The sequence below is a fragment of the Anguilla rostrata genome, chromosome 15, assembly GCF_018555375.3.
Source record: "Anguilla rostrata isolate EN2019 chromosome 15, ASM1855537v3, whole genome shotgun sequence".
In the NCBI taxonomy this organism is placed as follows: domain Eukaryota; kingdom Metazoa; phylum Chordata; class Actinopteri; order Anguilliformes; family Anguillidae; genus Anguilla; species Anguilla rostrata.
Genome location: NC_057947.1, coordinates 14,011,145 through 14,027,355, shown reverse-complemented (window position 1 = coordinate 14,027,355; position 16,211 = coordinate 14,011,145). Strand labels below are relative to the sequence as shown.

Genomic DNA, 16,211 nt, shown 5'->3' with positions numbered 1-16,211 from the left:
AACTGGCGCAATTCATATATGACACTATGGAGCCAAGAAATTCCTAATATTAAATTAACTCCAGAACTGTATATATGAGTTGAACAGGAACAATATGCACTTTAACGGAATTAAAGAAGTGAATATATACTGATAATTTTTCTTACAGAAGGCTGGCTGGACCAGTGCTAATTAGATGTGCCTGGGAGAGAAAAAAGCCAGTATGGGCTCCCTAGGAAAGACACCTTTCCTCATTATAAAAGCAGCAACTGCATTTTTATTTTTACAAGTCAGACACGCTGTATTGACAACATGTCATATTATTGTTAAAAATATACTTATCTGAAAAGAGATCCCATGGATATCAGATTTGTCCTGCTGAAGATGCACTGTTTCTGGTAGACTGTGATGTTTAGTTCAAGCCATGGAAGCAGCCCTGTAGTACTAGCTGTTATTTTACTTACTTATCATTTCATCCCATGATTCTCTCATTGTCTCCCTCTTTTTTGGGGGTTTACCCTTAATCAAGTATCCCCAACACCCTGTCCCTGGTGAGCAGCAGGGTATGCTGGTTTTTGTGTGCACCTTAACAACAGTTGCAATCAATGACCAGTTCAGAGAAATGAAACCAGGAGAGGAGATTTCATTGAGTAATAATCGTGTAATAGGTTTAACACCGTGCATACCCAGCAGCCCTATGTAACAAGGCTGGGGAGCCCTGATCGAAATCATAATCATAGAATGACCACAAGACTTATTTTGCATTTTCATCAAAATATGACTGAAAACTGAATCTTCACTGCCTTTATGCACATCATTTATCATACAGTAACATTTATAATCCTGCCAAGCCAACCATACAAAAAAGTGCTTCTTGGCTCGATTGAAAGTTAATGAAATTAGATTGTGCCCAGAAAGACTGGAAAACTCTCTTATTGTTCATGTCAGTCTCATAACTGTATTTTTTTAAAAAAATGTTTGTAACTAAAGATGTGAAAAAAGGCTTTTGTCTTCCAAGCTGTTATTTTTGAGCATGCTGCCTTCTCCCTGATTTCTTTCACTTTCAAGGGTGGCAGGAATCGAGTGATCTATTCTTGCAGCGCGTGTTCTGATCATGCTTGGATCTATATGGTTCTGTGGAAACCTGGACATATATGATAAACCAGTGCAGAAGTAAGAAAACGGAAAACACACTGTGTAAAGTTTAAAGCGAGTCAGGTATTTTGACAAAGTCGCAATGACCTCCGCCATGCCCTCAGCATGCTCTGTTAAAAAAGAAGGAGAAAGAGGAGCTGAGTGGACTTGTGTAACCTCACATTACAAAGAGCACAACAGGAGCAAAGACTAGCCAGTCAGCCACAGAGCAGTTATGCTACCCTGCTAATTAGGTTCATTTGAGTAGAAAGTAAATCCAGCCAGATGGTGAAAATGGTGACTGCCTCTTCGATCTTTAATCCTTCCCACACTTCTTTACCAGGGAGGTCTGGGATAAATTAAGGATTGGCGCACTGTCGGATATCGGGAGAGGGAAATGTGCCCGTGTGCCAGCAATTGCTGTACCTGCAATTGCATCCGGCAAGCAAGTTCCAGTTAAACTTCGGAATCGATGCATGGGCGGTCCCCACTGTCTGGCTTTGAAGCCAGTGTCAACTGAGGCCAGCAGCTGTGCAGAGCCATGCACAATTAGTGCTAGCATTACCCAGGGAAGGGATGGTTTCAGTTGGCTGGGATGACAGAGTCTTAATTGCACACAAGCAACCCCTGCTGGTTGATTAGGCATCCGAGGAAGTGTCATCCTCCAACTCATGTCTGTGCAAGCCCGACTTGTGAACTGCATTTTTATAAAAAAAGCAGCAGTTCACATCATATGCTTCAGAGGATGCCATGCTTGTTTGCACGGACCCACATTGCATAGGTAGGAAAGCATTTTAAAAAAGTGGTTCTCAACAGCTCAAGTCGAAAACAGATAAAGGCCAAATCCTGGTGGGGGAAATAAAAATGTATGGTCATATACATACGTTGGAATTCTTATTATAATTATTGTTGTTATTGAAATATACATTTTACATGTAAAAGGCTGAAGGCCATGCCATTGGGAATTTAGATTAAAAAAATGTGAATTACTCCAACACTGTAAATGCAGCTAAATATTTCCGCTTAAAATAACTGTTTTTAAAATTACAAAAAAAGTTTGGTATGAATGTGTTGCGTTCTCTTCTGGAATGGTATTCAGCAACTGAATGACCAACACATTGAGGAAAAATGGGAAAGGCTTATCAATCCAGACCCAATGGAGGCTGACAGGGGTTCGAAATTGCTTATGACGATTGGGGGTGTTCATCCGAGTCTGAGTGTGACAACTCCAATTCATCGCAAAATAGCAAGAAAAACTGCTAATGTACCTTCTGCATCTGCACTTTCCATGTCGAGACAGGAGACAACATGCGATGGCACTGTTTGGACTAGCAGAAAGGCGATGCATAGCCCAGTAGACTGCCTGTACATAATTCTAATAGACACAGCAGGACCTACACACTTTGCCAAAACAAAGACTGACAGTGAAATGGACAGTTTTCTTATGCAACATTTATGTGTTGCTACACGTAAGGGATGCTCAATTGCAAAGGCACATAGAATTCCAGGGCATCAAACATGGGATTTGTGTGCTGATGAACTGAAAGCGTTCATTGCAAATATACAGGTATATGTCTGTGGAGTAAATTGTGGATATATAGATATGAACAGCTACTAGTCACAGACGTTTTGACAGTTTTTTCAAAGAAACTAAATTCCATTCCTGAATTTGATTATAGAAAGGAGAGGCTTATGCATCAGCTGACTGACTGAATTTTACATTGATTTCATATATTTGGGACAGCTTTTTTGAAAAGCAGCATTGTATGTTACAACCTGGGACAGAACATAACATTACAACAGTTGTTCCCAAGTAAATCTCAATGTCATTTCACTCAATATATGAGAACACAACCAGTCAAACTTTGAGAGAGAATAACTGTATAAACATGTACGTTAATATATTGTTATTTGCAAACAAGCACTGATGTTTCTGCTATGGCTGTGTTTTATGTTGGTGTAGTTGTGCTTGCCCAAATGGCAAAGCTGTACAATAAAACAGCAACTTGTTGCTGGTCAGTTGCAACTTTAGAAAATACAAAATCTTGTGGTTGCCACTGAAACAAGGGAAGCTGGTCTGTGAGGGGGGGACTTGTGAAAGACTACTCTTTGGTGTCTGCAAAGTGCTTTTTAAATTGTATTATAAATATTAATGTCAGCAACGACACTGAAATGAGACACATATCAGATCTACAGTATCTGCAGACTTGATAGAAAAAGAACTTCTGCTGGAACAGTTAGCTTGGCTCCAGATTAATCCACTGACGACAGGGATGTGGCCCATCTCTGCATTTTGATTAAATACGTGAATACATAAACTTTCGCTCTCTCTAAAATCACCACAAGATCAAACTTGATGGAGGATATAGGCAGTTCATGAAGTTTGCTCTGAAAATGCACCCCTGAATTCTGTTGTTTACATTAGAACAGATAGAGCTCCCTGTATGACAGGCAAACATAACGGGCTGGTTTCCAAGGATGACCCCAATTTACCATGCCTTCACTGTACACTATTGTTCATCAGCTAGCCCTGTGTAGTAGGTTATCTGATGGACACCAGAGAAGCATTATGGGAAGTGTATTTTGGCTACTACTACTACGACTGCTTCACTTTTGGATTAATATCACTTGCCTTATGGTGACCTAGTGATGCAGAAGTAAGGTGGCTAAATGGAAGGAAAGTGCTGCTTATGTTCGTGGCATTGCGCCCACACATAATTTATTTGTTGTCTAACATTGGTGTGTGTGTGTTTTGGGGGGGGGGAGGGGATTGACAGATGCCAGGTGAAAAAGGAAGTTGCATTTCTCGCTGACCTAATTTGAATAGACTGAATTTGGAACAACAACACAGGCTGAAAGATATTGACAAATTGATGTGCGCTGTGGAGTTTTAAGCTGAAACTTGAACTACACGCTCCCTTATTCAGGGATGGAGATCTAATTCATTTCCCACTTCTGAAGGAAACCTGAAAAGGGAGCCTTAAGGAGTAATAAGACAGAGAGATACTTTGTTGCCCTGTGACAGCTGCATGAATGCTCTTATTGCGTTTCACTGACTCCCAGAAAGTTAACAGAGCAGGCAATTTCCTGAGGGACCTACACATGATCATCAAAATAAAGCAACTCTCCACAACTTTTAATTTGCCTTGACCCGAACTTGAAAATGAACTCACTAATCTTCATGCAAAGGCGGCAGCATGTTCTGCAGAGCAGTCAAATTCCTTGAAGAATTTGTGGCCGAGTATTTCAGGACAAACGACACGCGCCAAAATACTGTCAATTTTCAGATCGACCTACTTGAGTGAAATGTCGTTTTCAGAAATGTGCTGAAATGAGTCTGGCTACCAAGCTCACCTGATGGATGAGGATCTCCACCACCAGCTCTGGCCTTCAACCAAACTGTGTAACGCTTGAGGCTTCACAAAGTGTGCCAAGAATGTCAGCGGTCTCATTAGTGTGAGTAATCCTACTTTTCAATAGTTATTATTTTTTCCCCTTTATTTATTTATTTTTTTTACAGTGATTCTTTTGTTTAAAAATAATCAGGATCACATATGTGTACTGTAAACCTGGTCTTTCACAGCTGACCTGGAAAATTATTGTATGTAGATGACCATGCTAACCGTGACTGAGAAAAGACTGAAGCCCCAAACCAAGCTCACATCCTGCCTTGAGCCCTCAGGGATTTTTAAAAAATCATAATAATTTGGCATCTTCAATCCCATCTGAATTTGGAATGTCAAATTCACAAACTGCACAACCCCCTGCTGCTGGCTCGGGAGAGTAAAGACGACTCGCGGTTCGCTGAAACACATGGCACCAGCAGCTTCTTTTCATACTTCAGCCACAAGCCATGCATGTGCAGAGCGGGTGTGGAGGAGACCCAATTATACGTGTGCCTAGAAAGTGAGCCCTCAGGGATTTATTATGGCTGCTGACTTGGATGGTTTTCAGTTTTTTTAATGTTGCAAACTAGTCAAAAGCATTAGCTAATAAAGTGAGATTAATATTTGTATCTGCATTCTTCTCAAAATGAGACCATACACTACCAAAACAATGTGCTGGATCAACCCAGATCATTTTACAGAAAGGTTATCTTCAAACTTAAAAGACATAGGGCCTGGTTTACTATGACCTTTAGCATGTGCAAAACCTTTTAGCACACCTAAACCTTATAACACAAACAACGACCAACGAAAACAAATACTGTGTCCCATGTTTGATTGTCTTGTTGGTTTTGCATGTGCTTAAAGGGTTAACACATCCTGAACACCTTAATAAATCAGATTCATAATGCGTACATGTGATTGGAAAATAAAAGCACAATTTGTGTATATGCAGTTGCACTTTGTATTTACTTGGTGAAATTAATCATTTTATCTGTTTGTAGGCAGATTTTTACGGTCTATGTAATTTCTATGGGGGGTAAAATTTGTGTGTACGGCTTTTCTTTTCATTGTGGCCTGCATGACACAATCTGTCCAGGACCTGCCAACAATATTGTCCAAAGAGTTGAGAACCACTGGTCTAAATAGAATCAGTATATTGCCTTGGATATTTTACAATGTTTGATCCTATGCCTGAGATATAGAATACAATTAAATATGAGCTATGGATACAGTGTTTTATATAATGCAAGAGCATGACAGAAAATAAAGAATACATAAACGTTTCACAGGGGAAATTTTCCTTCCACTCTGTGTGTGTTTATTTAATAATGTCAGGTACAATTTAATAGAATCTGTGTTTCCAATAGCAAGAATGTATGCAACTTTAGAAGGTTGAGCCCTAATTTTGCGTGACCTTCTAAATGGAAAAAGCATAGTGCACATAAATGTGAAATTAACTTGCTGTTATAAAAGTACTAGCCTCTCTTGTTAGGCTCATAACCATAGGATATGTATGGGCTGATTAGGATAAGATCACCCACCTTCTGAGAATGGTGTACATCCTCTGACAAACTATGATCTGGCATAAATCAGGCTCCAACTGGAAGTGAAAATTGGAGCCCACTCAACTCAACCATTTCACGTAATGCTGACTAAAACCAAGTTGAACCAATCAGACTGCAGGGAAGCTCATCTCACAGACGATAACTGTGACAAACTATAACTCTCAGATGCTGTTGAGAGAGAGAGAGGTTGTCTGAGGCCAGGGCTATAAAAATGCTGGACTTTAGGTGGTGGCCATTTGAGATTGCCCCAAGGGAATAATTGACACTCACAGGTCAGAGAGGTGGCAGAGACAGTTCTGAACCAACAAAACAAGAGGAAATGCAGAGGCATACCCATTCATTCATTCTCACCTGCTTGTGTGTCTTGTCATTGTGATGTTGCCATTGTAACTGTGTGTATATGTCAGGCTCTCCTTTGAGATGTCAATCTCAATGGGGTAAAATAAACAATAAATAAAAGCAAATGTTTCTTCCTCTGTTTTCACCCAGAAAATGTCTCTGTCTTTTTTTGAACCTGGAAGGTGCCATCTGCCTCTCTGCATCCTCATCATCAACATTTTATGGTCCGAGGAATTCACTGACTATTTATAAAATTGCAGACGGAAATTTTGGCCTTTTTAATTTAATTTACCATCAGTACTAAAAGGAAACAAAAAAACAAAGAAAATCAATCTGCACAGACAGCACTTTATTTCATCATGTCTTATGGGGGCAAACTGCTAAGTGAAAGAGAGGTAATAATTCTTGTGTCCTTTTCATTTTGTACCCTCATTTTTACATAAATAACATTGTAGGGACATGACTTTCCCTATGACTGAAATGCCAACTTGCATCTACCCAACCCCCACCTCCTCCTCATATTCATTCTGATTAATCACTGCACCACTCACAGGTATTTGTATTAAGCACCTCGTGGTATGCATGTCTGTGTGAACGGCACGCATTAACCCTCCACCATTGCTCATACAAGCAATTTTTTGAGGTACATGCAATACTGGATGCTTCAACTTGAATACAGGATTTATTATGTTTAACTCTGCACTCCAGCTTTGTGCCTGACAGGAGGAGAAAGGTAAAAGAGATAATGCTTCAGCTGGCTGCCGAAGAGGACACACATTTATTTTTCCACCTAATGAGATGTCTTACATATACAACATGAAATAAAGTAGTATGCGTAATTGCCTAGCAGCTTGACACATGACCAACCACTGCAGTATCGACTGATGTCATCTTGACCAACCAGATTATAATTTAAATATTATTCAGATTAAAACAATTTTAATAGTATCTGTTTACAGACTCCCTAGTGAAACAAGCTTTAATTTATGTCATCTTTGAGGCGATTAGCATTCTGAACAGAACTCTGAAACTCTGTGCAGGTGTTGTCTTCCCCTAAACTGGTATTAAAATGGTCTTCCTCCTGCTGCCGCCTGGGCTCTCTCCCCTGGCTCCTCCCACTCCTTCAACATGATTTAAGAATGTCTCCATGTAATCCAATCTTGTAATGCTGCTCATAAGAGATTGCCATCTTACATTGTGGGTTTTTAATATAGTCACATTCAGACTTTACTGTGGAGTTCCGTCACTTCTGGTTTGTCGCCATATGCTCTCAGGTGTCTCCCCCTGACAAATGAATACGATCTGCACCAACTGTGAAATGAGTCATTTGATATCTTGCACGTTTCAGATTGTAGATAAATTCAACTGCAGCAAGAATGAAACAAACAAACAAACATGAAGAGGAAAAAATAACTTGGTTGTAAATCACCGTTCTGTCTCTATTAAGGTCATTGAAGGTGTTATGACTAGGGCTTTTGACCTTGAAAAATGTTGAACACATATTGCTATCATAGGACATTAAATGTCAGGTGAATAATAATGTGATCATAATTTTTACTAGAGGATAGAGGAATGAATGATAACACATTTAATGTGAGTCTCTTTAATGCAATAAAATGATTAGATGTTAATAAGGACAAACCACAAACTACTGACTCCTTTTTCAGTTAATAGTTTATAATACAGTAGCATTACCTGTATGTACTCTACAGTAAATAACTTATAACGGGTGAATCTTATGGATACTTACAGGTCTAATGGGCAATCCTTATTTAAGCTGGCAGTATATTAATTATGCAGAACAGGCAGGAATGGGTCACTTGATAACCATCAAGCAAAGGTAAGCTACGTGCCTCCTCTGCATCTGATGGGCTGATTCAGATTTAGGGCCACATCGGGAACATGCAAGCTCATTTCTGCTCTAAACCTAATCTCCTTCTATTCTAAAAGTATTCTATTTTAATTTACCCTCTTCATTTCCATACTCCCTCTCTCTTTTCAGGCTCACACAGCCAGGCTCGCTGTGGGACCGGCGATATCCTGGTGTCCGTTTCATGCTCCTCGTCTTTTGTTCCATTTCCCTGCTGTTATTAACGGGTTGACCCCCTGCACACCACCACCAATATTAGAAACCCATTAGTTTGCTGTCCGTGTACCTTGTAAGTAATAGGTTGCAAAAGCAGTTGAAATTGACAAGTGCTTTGCCTGGAGCATGGATTGAATATAATTCACGGGGGCCTCCTGACTTAATTTCCAGTGCCTCTTTCATCACAGGAAGACTGTCAGATAGCAAACCAGCAATCTTCCAAAAAAAAAAAAAAAAAGCCTGATATCTGTAAATTTCTCTGTTTTGACTGGCATTGCTCATCTGTTTCATCCCATCCGCCCCTCTCTCTTTTTCTCCTTCTGGCTCTGGGCTGCAGGAGGCTGGGATCCGGTTCTCCCCGGGCTCCAATAACAGCCATGCACGGGGCTAAAACACACATCACTCACCCAGATGGGAGACAGTGAGCTGGCAAGAGGAGGACCTTCAGATATCATTGCACTTCGCTCCTGTCCGCGTGGCCCCCCGCATTTAAGGCGATGTTTTCTTCAGGGGGGAACAGGGGCTGTGGCTGAAATATGAAGATAGGGGAAGGTATAAATCTGAGCTCTCAGACAGATGGCTGACGGTCAGTATGCTCTTCAGCCTTGGATTCTGTTTTCATCCAGAGGCGCTCAGACATATGTACACACAGACAGACAGACCGACACACACACACACACGCACACACAGTTCTGCACTCGCCTGGTCTCCCAGCTGCTCTGGAAAAAAAACAAAACAAAACAAAAAAAACACTTAGGCCACAAAACACAAAGCAGGGGGAAAAAAGGAAATATAAGAACAACAGATCAATATGGATAGTTGCAATCTGAAGATAGCAGAGAAGCAAAGTGTTTCTTCCCTTTTATTTTCATGTAAAATGAGGGTGGCAGTCTGCCTGCTGTATGTGGGAGTGGATGTATGGGGGGAGGTGGGGGGCACTGACACACAGGGTTCAGTTTGTACTTCTTCACATCGTTGATGGTGATGGATCTTGGCACAATTCCATATACAACAGATATGTTTATGATAAAGGAGGGCTATACCCTAATTTAAAGTTACAGCAGTGTATTGTATTGATCCTTCCAGTGTGGGAAGGTTTTTAAAAAAAAAAAAATCATACATTTTTATAAGTTGTGGTTGTTTAGATGTCTCACTTGCCTCATCCTGCATGTAGAGTACACCTCTTGACCCAACTTTGCATCATTATTACATTGAGAATGGGTGTGGCTTCCCCTGTCATACAAGATGCATCACTTGAGCAGGTTTTTCTAGAAGGAGATACATATCTAGAAAAGTAGTATGTTGTAATTAGCAGTTCTTTTAAACCATAAGGGATTAACAATTCAGGTTATCATCAAAAATAGATTTTAGGTTGAAGTTCCCATTTAAAGTATATGGTGTGTATTTTGCATATACAGGATGTGAATATGAAAATGGAAACTGTTCCAACACATAATGGCTCTGGCAGTTCTGCAATTCCTGATATGGTTTGGGTGCACCGATACCCACAGAAGAAAAAGACAAATCACCTAATGGTACTGTGGGATCAACTTCACCCCACGTTAAAGCGCTTCCTGCAGAGAGGAGTGTCTTTCAAGAAGACAAGGCACCTGCCCACGGAGGCTGACTGATGTCATCCATATATCATGGTCTTCTCAGTCCCCAAAACCCAAATTAGCATTTATGAAATAAAGGGAAATGACACAAAAAAAGCATATGCAAACATTATTCTTACATAAGTATTCAGTATTACTATTTTGGAAGAAGACAACATATTACATTACATTACATTACATTCATTTGGCAGACGCTTTTATCCAAAGTGACGTACAAAAGTGCATTTTCATGATCGTAGACAACTGCTGAACACGGGTTCAGTAAGGTACAATTATCAACTCTAATCCTAGCTGTAACCCTAACCCTAACACTAGTTCTAATCCTAACCCTAACCCTAGATGCAACCCTAACCCTAACCCTTAGGGTTAGGGTTTCCGCTAGGGTTATGGTTACAGCTAGGGTTAGGGTTAGGTTTACAGCTAGGATTAGGGTAACAACTATGGTTAGGGTTAGAGGTAGGATTTCAACTTGGGTTAGGATTACGGTTACAGCTAGGGTTAGGGTTAGGGTTCAGACTTGTGCCCAGTCATTAATTCACATGGTTTTTCCTATCATTGTTATGCAGATGACACACAACTCTACTTTTCTTTCCCCCCCTCGGCCACACAGATCAATGATAAGATCTCTTCCTGCCTGGCTGACATCTCCACTTGGATGGCCAGCCACCATCTGAAGCTCAACCTCAACAAAACTGAGCTGCTCTTCTTCCCGTACAAGACCTCCTTGCTTCGTGAACTCTCAATCACGGTTGATGGCACCACAGTGACTGCCTCTCACTCTGCAAAGAGCCTGGGGGTGGTCCTGGATGACCAGCTGGACCTCAAGGAGCACATCAAGGCAACATCACGGTCCTGCAGATTCCTCCTATACAACATCAGGAGGATTCGACCATACCTGACGACGCACTCCACCCAGCTGCTCGTCCAGGCTACGGTGACCTCTCGCCTTGATTATTGCAACTCTCTCCTTGCAAACCTGCCAGCTTGTGCCATACAGCCACTACAGATGATTCAGAATGCCGCTGCCCGACTCATCTACAACCTCCCCAAATTCTCCCACGTCACTCCCTGCTGCGATCACTTCACTGGCTACCGGTCGCTGCCAGGATCCGATTCAAAGCCCTGACCCTTGCCTACACTGCCGCCAACAGGACAGCCCCTATCTACTTGCAGGACATGACTCAATTCTATGTGCCTGCTCGACCACTCCGCTCTGCGGCAGCAGGGCGTCTTGCAACCCCTCCCACCCGCCCAAAGGGATCACAGAGCTTCTCCACCCTAGCTCCCCAGTGGTGGAACGAACTCCCCGTCCCTCTCCGAACCTCCCCCTCACTATCCATCTTCCGCCGTGGCCTGAAGACTCATCTCTTCAGACTATACCTAGAATAACCACCACCACGCTGTGTATATATATATATATAAAAAAAAAAAAAAAAAAAAAAAAAAAAAAAACCCTTTTTCCTGTCACTTGTTACATGTTGCCCCATCCCTGCACTTCTTGGTAAATTGTATCTGTCCTAATACTCTAGCTTATTCTTCTGCCTAGTTTGGCTTTGCAGATGTTAGACCAGGATAGTGTTCTTTGTTCTCGGCTAGAAATAGCTTTACAAAATAAGTAATTGTACCTTACTGAACCCGTGTTCAGCAGTTGTCTACGATCATGAAAATGCACTTTTGTACGTCGCTTTGGATAAAAGCGTCTGCTAAATGAATGTAATGTAAATGTAATGTAATGGGTTCTGGTTAGAATTAGGGTTACAGCTAGGGTTAGGGCTAGTGTAACAGCTAGGGTTACGGTTAGGGTTGCAGCTAGGGTTAGGGTTAGGGTTACAGCTAGGGTTAGGCTTAGGTTTATAACCATGGTTAGGGTTAGGGTTAGGGTAACAACTAGGGTTAGGGTTACGGTTACAGCTAGGGTTAGGGTTAGGGTTGCATCTAGGGTTAGGGTTAGGGTTATAGCTAGGGCTAGGGTTAGGGTTAGGGTTGCAGCTAGAGTTAGGGTTAGGGTTACAGCTAGGGTTAGGGTTAGCGTTATAACCATGGTTAGGGTTAAGGTTAGGGTTACAACTAGGGTTAGGGTTAGGGTTACAGATAGGGTTAGGGTTATAGCTTAGGTTAGGGTTAGGGTTACAACTATGCTTAGGGTTAGGGTTAGTGTAACAGGTAGGGTTAGGGTTAGGGTTACAACCATGGTTAGGGTTAGGGTTAGGGTTACAAATAGGGTTAGGGTTACAGTTACAGCTAGGGTTAGGTTTAGGAGTGCATCTAGGGTTAGGGTTAGGGTTACAGGTAGGGTTAGGGTTAGGGTTGTTGCTAGGGTTAGGGTTAGGGTTAGGGTTACAGCTAGGGTTTGGGTTAGGGTTGGGGTTACAGCTAGGGTTAGGGTTACAGGTATTGTTAGGGTTACAGCTAGGGTTAGGGTTAGGGTTGCAGCTACGGTTAGGGTTAGGGTTACAGGTAGGGTTAGGGTTAGGGTTGTTGCTAGGGTTAGGGTTAGGGTTAAAGTTAGGGTTACAGCTAGGGTTTGGGTTAGGGTTGGGGTTACAGCTAGGGTTAGGCTTTGGGTTAGGGTTAGGGTTAGGGTTACAGCTAGGGTTAGGCTTAGGTTTATAACCATGGTTAGGGTTAGGGTTAGGGTAACAACTAGGGTTAGGGTGACGGTTACAGCTAGGGTTAGGGTTAGGGTTGCATCTAGGGTTAGGGTTAGGGTTATAGCTAGGGCTAGGGTTAGGGTTAGGGTTGCAGCTAGGGTTAGGGTTAGGGTTACAGCTAGGGTTAGGGTTAGGGTTATAACCATGGTTAGGGTTAAGGTTAGGGTTACAACTAAGGTTAGGGTTAGGGTTACATATAGGGTTAGGGTTATAGCTTAGGTTAGGGTTAGGGTTATAGCTTAGGTTAGGGTTAGGGTTACAACTATGCTTAGGGTTAGGGTTAGTGTAACAGGTAGGGTTAGGGTTAGGGTTACAACCATGGTTAGGGTTAGGGTTACAAATAGGGTTAGGGTTACAGTTACAGCTAGGGTTAGGTTTAGGAGTGCATCTAGGGTTAGGGTTAGGGTTACAGGTAGGGTTAGGGTTAGGGTTGTTGCTAGGGTTAGGGTTAGGGTTAGGGTTACAGCTAGGGTTTGGGTTAGGGTTGGGGTTACAGCTAGGGTTAGGGTTACAGGTATTGTTAGGGTTACAGCTAGGGTTAGGGTTAGGGTTGCAGCTACGGTTAGGGTTAGGGTTACAGGTAGGGTTAGGGTTAGGGTTGTTGCTAGGGTTAGGGTTAGGGTTAAAGTTAGGGTTACAGCTAGGGTTTGGGTTAGGGTTGGGGTTACAGCTAGGGTTAGGCTTTGGGTTAGGGTTAGGGTTAGGGTTACAGCTAGGGTTAGGCTTAGGTTTATAACCATGGTTAGGGTTAGGGTTAGGGTAACAACTAGGGTTAGGGTGACGGTTACAGCTAGGGTTAGGGTTAGGGTTGCATCTAGGGTTAGGGTTAGGGGTTATAGCTAGGGCTAGGGTTAGGGTTAGGGTGGTAGCTAGGGTTGAGGTGTTAGGGTTACAGCTAGGGTTAGGGTTAGGGTTATAACCATGGTTAGGGTTAAGGTTAGGGTTACAACTAAGGTTAGGGTTAGGGTTACATATAGGGTTAGGGTTATAGCTTAGGTTAGGGTTAGGGTTATAGCTTAGGTTAGGGTTAGGGTTACAACTATGCTTAGGGTTAGGGTTAGTGTAACAGGTAGGGTTAGGGTTAGGGTTACAACTATGGTTAGGGTTAGGGTTACAAATAGGGTTAGGGTTACAGTTACAGCTAGGGTTAGGTTTAGGAGTGCATCTAGGGTTAGGGTTAGGGTTAGGGTTACAGCTAGGGTTTGGGTTAGGGTTGGGGGTTACAGCTACGGTTAGGGTTAGGGTTACAGGTAGGGTTAGGGTTAGGGTTGTTGCTAGGGTTAGGGTTAGGGTTAAAGTTAGGGTTACAGCTAGGGTTTGGGTTAGGGTTGGGGTTACAGCTAGGGTTAAGGTTACGGTTAGGGTTCTGGTTAGGGTTAGGGTTACAGCTAGGGTTAGGGTTAGGGTTACAACCATGGTTAGGGTTAGGGTTAGGGTTACAAATAGGGTTAGGGTTACAGTTACAGCTAGGATTAGGGTTAGGGTTAGGGTTACAGCTAGGGTTAGGGTTGGGGTTACAGCTAGGGTTAGGGTTAGGGTTACAGCTAGGGTTAGGGTTACAGGTATTGTTAGGGTTACAGGTAGGGTTAGGGTTAGGGTTGTTGCTAGGGTTAGGGTTAGGGTTAGGGTTACAGCTAGGGTTTGGGTTAGGGTTGGGGTTACAGCTCGGGTTAGGGTTAGGGTAACAACTATGGTTAGGGTTAGGTTTACAGCTAGGGTTAGGGTTAGGGTTGCAGCTAGGGTTAGGGTTAGGGTTATAGCTTAGGTTAGGGTTAGGGTTACAACTATGCTTAGGGTTAGGGTTACAGCTAGGGTTAGGGTTACTTCTAGGGTTAGGGTTAGGGTTGCAGTTAGGGTTAGGGTTAGGGTTACAGGTAGGGTTAGGTTTAAGGTTAGGGTTACAGCTAGGGTTAGGGTTACGGTTAGGGTTAGGGTTAGGGTTGCAGGTAGGGTTAGGGTTAGGGTTAGAACTAGGGTTAGGGTTAGGGTTACAGCTCAGGTTAGAGTTAGGGTTAGGGTTATAGCTAGGGTTAGGGTTAGGTTTCCTTTTAAAGCTAGGGTTAGGGTTACAGCATGGTTTAGCGTTGGGGTTACAGCTAGGGTTAGAGTTAAGGTTAGGGTTACGGTTAGGGTTAGCGTTAGGGTTACAGCTAGGGTTAAGGTTAGGGTAACAGCTAGGGTTAGGGTTAGGGTTACAGCTAGGGTTAGGGTTCGGGCTAGGGTTAGGGTTAGGGTTAGGGTTTGGGTTAGAGTTTCAGCTAGGGTTAGTGGTAGGGTTACCGCTAGGGTTAGTGTTAGGGTTAGGGTTACAGCTAGGGTTAGGGTTAGGGTTAGTACTAGGGTTTGGGTTAGGGTTATAGCTTGGGTTAGGGTTTGGGTTACATCTAGGGTTAGCGTTATGGTTACAGCTAGGGTTTGGGTTACGGTTTCAGTTAAAGTTAGGGTTACAGCTTGGGTTCTGGTTTTGTTTATAGTTACAGCTAGGGTTAGGGTTATTGTTAGGGTTACAGGTAGGGTTAGGGTTAGTGTTAGGGTTACTGCTAGAGTTAGGGTTCTTCACCAATGAACAATGTTTTCTTTACTATGTCCAATGTGTCTTCCCACAACTCTCTATGAGAAGCAGTGCAAAAGCTTTGAAATAATCAATACTGGCAATTTAAATGTATGGCGGAATCTTCCCCCTTGTGATGTCACAATGCTCTGTCTTCAGCATTGTGATGTCACGAGTGTCACTATTCTACATTTGATTGTCTATGGGGCATACTTGCCCACATTGAGTTAAATTTTTCAGAAGCCGTGCACCGAAACTTACCACAAAGTAATAGCACACCATTCCTGATGAAGCCGCTCGATTTGACATATTGTATGTGGTGCGAAAACTCTGGGAGGAGTAGCGGTCCAAAAAATGGGTGGAATAAAAAAAGAATAATTTGTGAGATAATAGTAGTGTGATTGACCAAGGCATCATAATAATAATAATAACATCAACAACAACTACAACAACAATAATAATAATAATAATAATAATTAATATCATTGAACACCAAGTTTTAACCACACATACACCTGTGATTGTAAACCAAAGCAATCACTTGGGAACAGCCGGAGGGCGAAGCAGCGTAAACACCTTACATAATTTATACAAGATTTGCATTTCATATTAATTTTCTCTGCTAGTCCATTGATACATCTCTGCACACATAAAGTGACAAGACTTAGAGTAATAAGGGCATTGGCCAGTTTTTTTTTTTTTCAAGTTTATCTTGCTGTAGAAAACCTAATTAAGGTCAAGTGCTGGCCTTTGAGCATAGGGTAAAGATCCATTAACAGTGGACAGCTGATCCATTTGCTGAAACAGCTCTGCACACATGAAAAGCATACACATTTCCACAGATCGACATTAATTCTACTTCCACCATCAATTCAGCCTTAAGTGGGCTTATGTCCAAAAT

At 42.2% G+C, this 16,211-nt stretch overlaps 2 long non-coding RNA genes across 5 annotated transcripts in view; one reads left to right on the top strand and one right to left on the bottom strand.

The window, feature by feature from the left end:
- Positions 1–6,470, top strand: part of LOC135241227 (uncharacterized) — a 61,088-nt gene extending 54,618 nt beyond the window's left edge. For 2 of the 3 annotated variants that reach the window (XR_010325949.1, XR_010325950.1), the window contains one exon: positions 4,433–6,470. This is a non-coding gene — a long non-coding RNA (uncharacterized LOC135241227). The remainder of the gene's footprint in view (positions 1–4,432) is intronic. The other variant, XR_010325951.1, reaches the window with a different exon arrangement.
- A 270-nt stretch (positions 6,471–6,740) lies between these two features.
- Positions 6,741–16,211, bottom strand: part of LOC135241223 (uncharacterized) — a 44,142-nt gene continuing 34,671 nt past the window's right edge. Inside the window, exons 2-3 of one of the 2 annotated variants that reach the window (XR_010325944.1) lie at positions 8,900–9,021; positions 6,741–7,771 (exon numbers count right to left, since the gene is read on the bottom strand). This is a non-coding gene — a long non-coding RNA (uncharacterized LOC135241223). Of the gene's footprint in view, positions 7,772–8,899; positions 10,373–16,211 lie in introns of those variants that run through there. The other variant, XR_010325943.1, reaches the window with a different exon arrangement.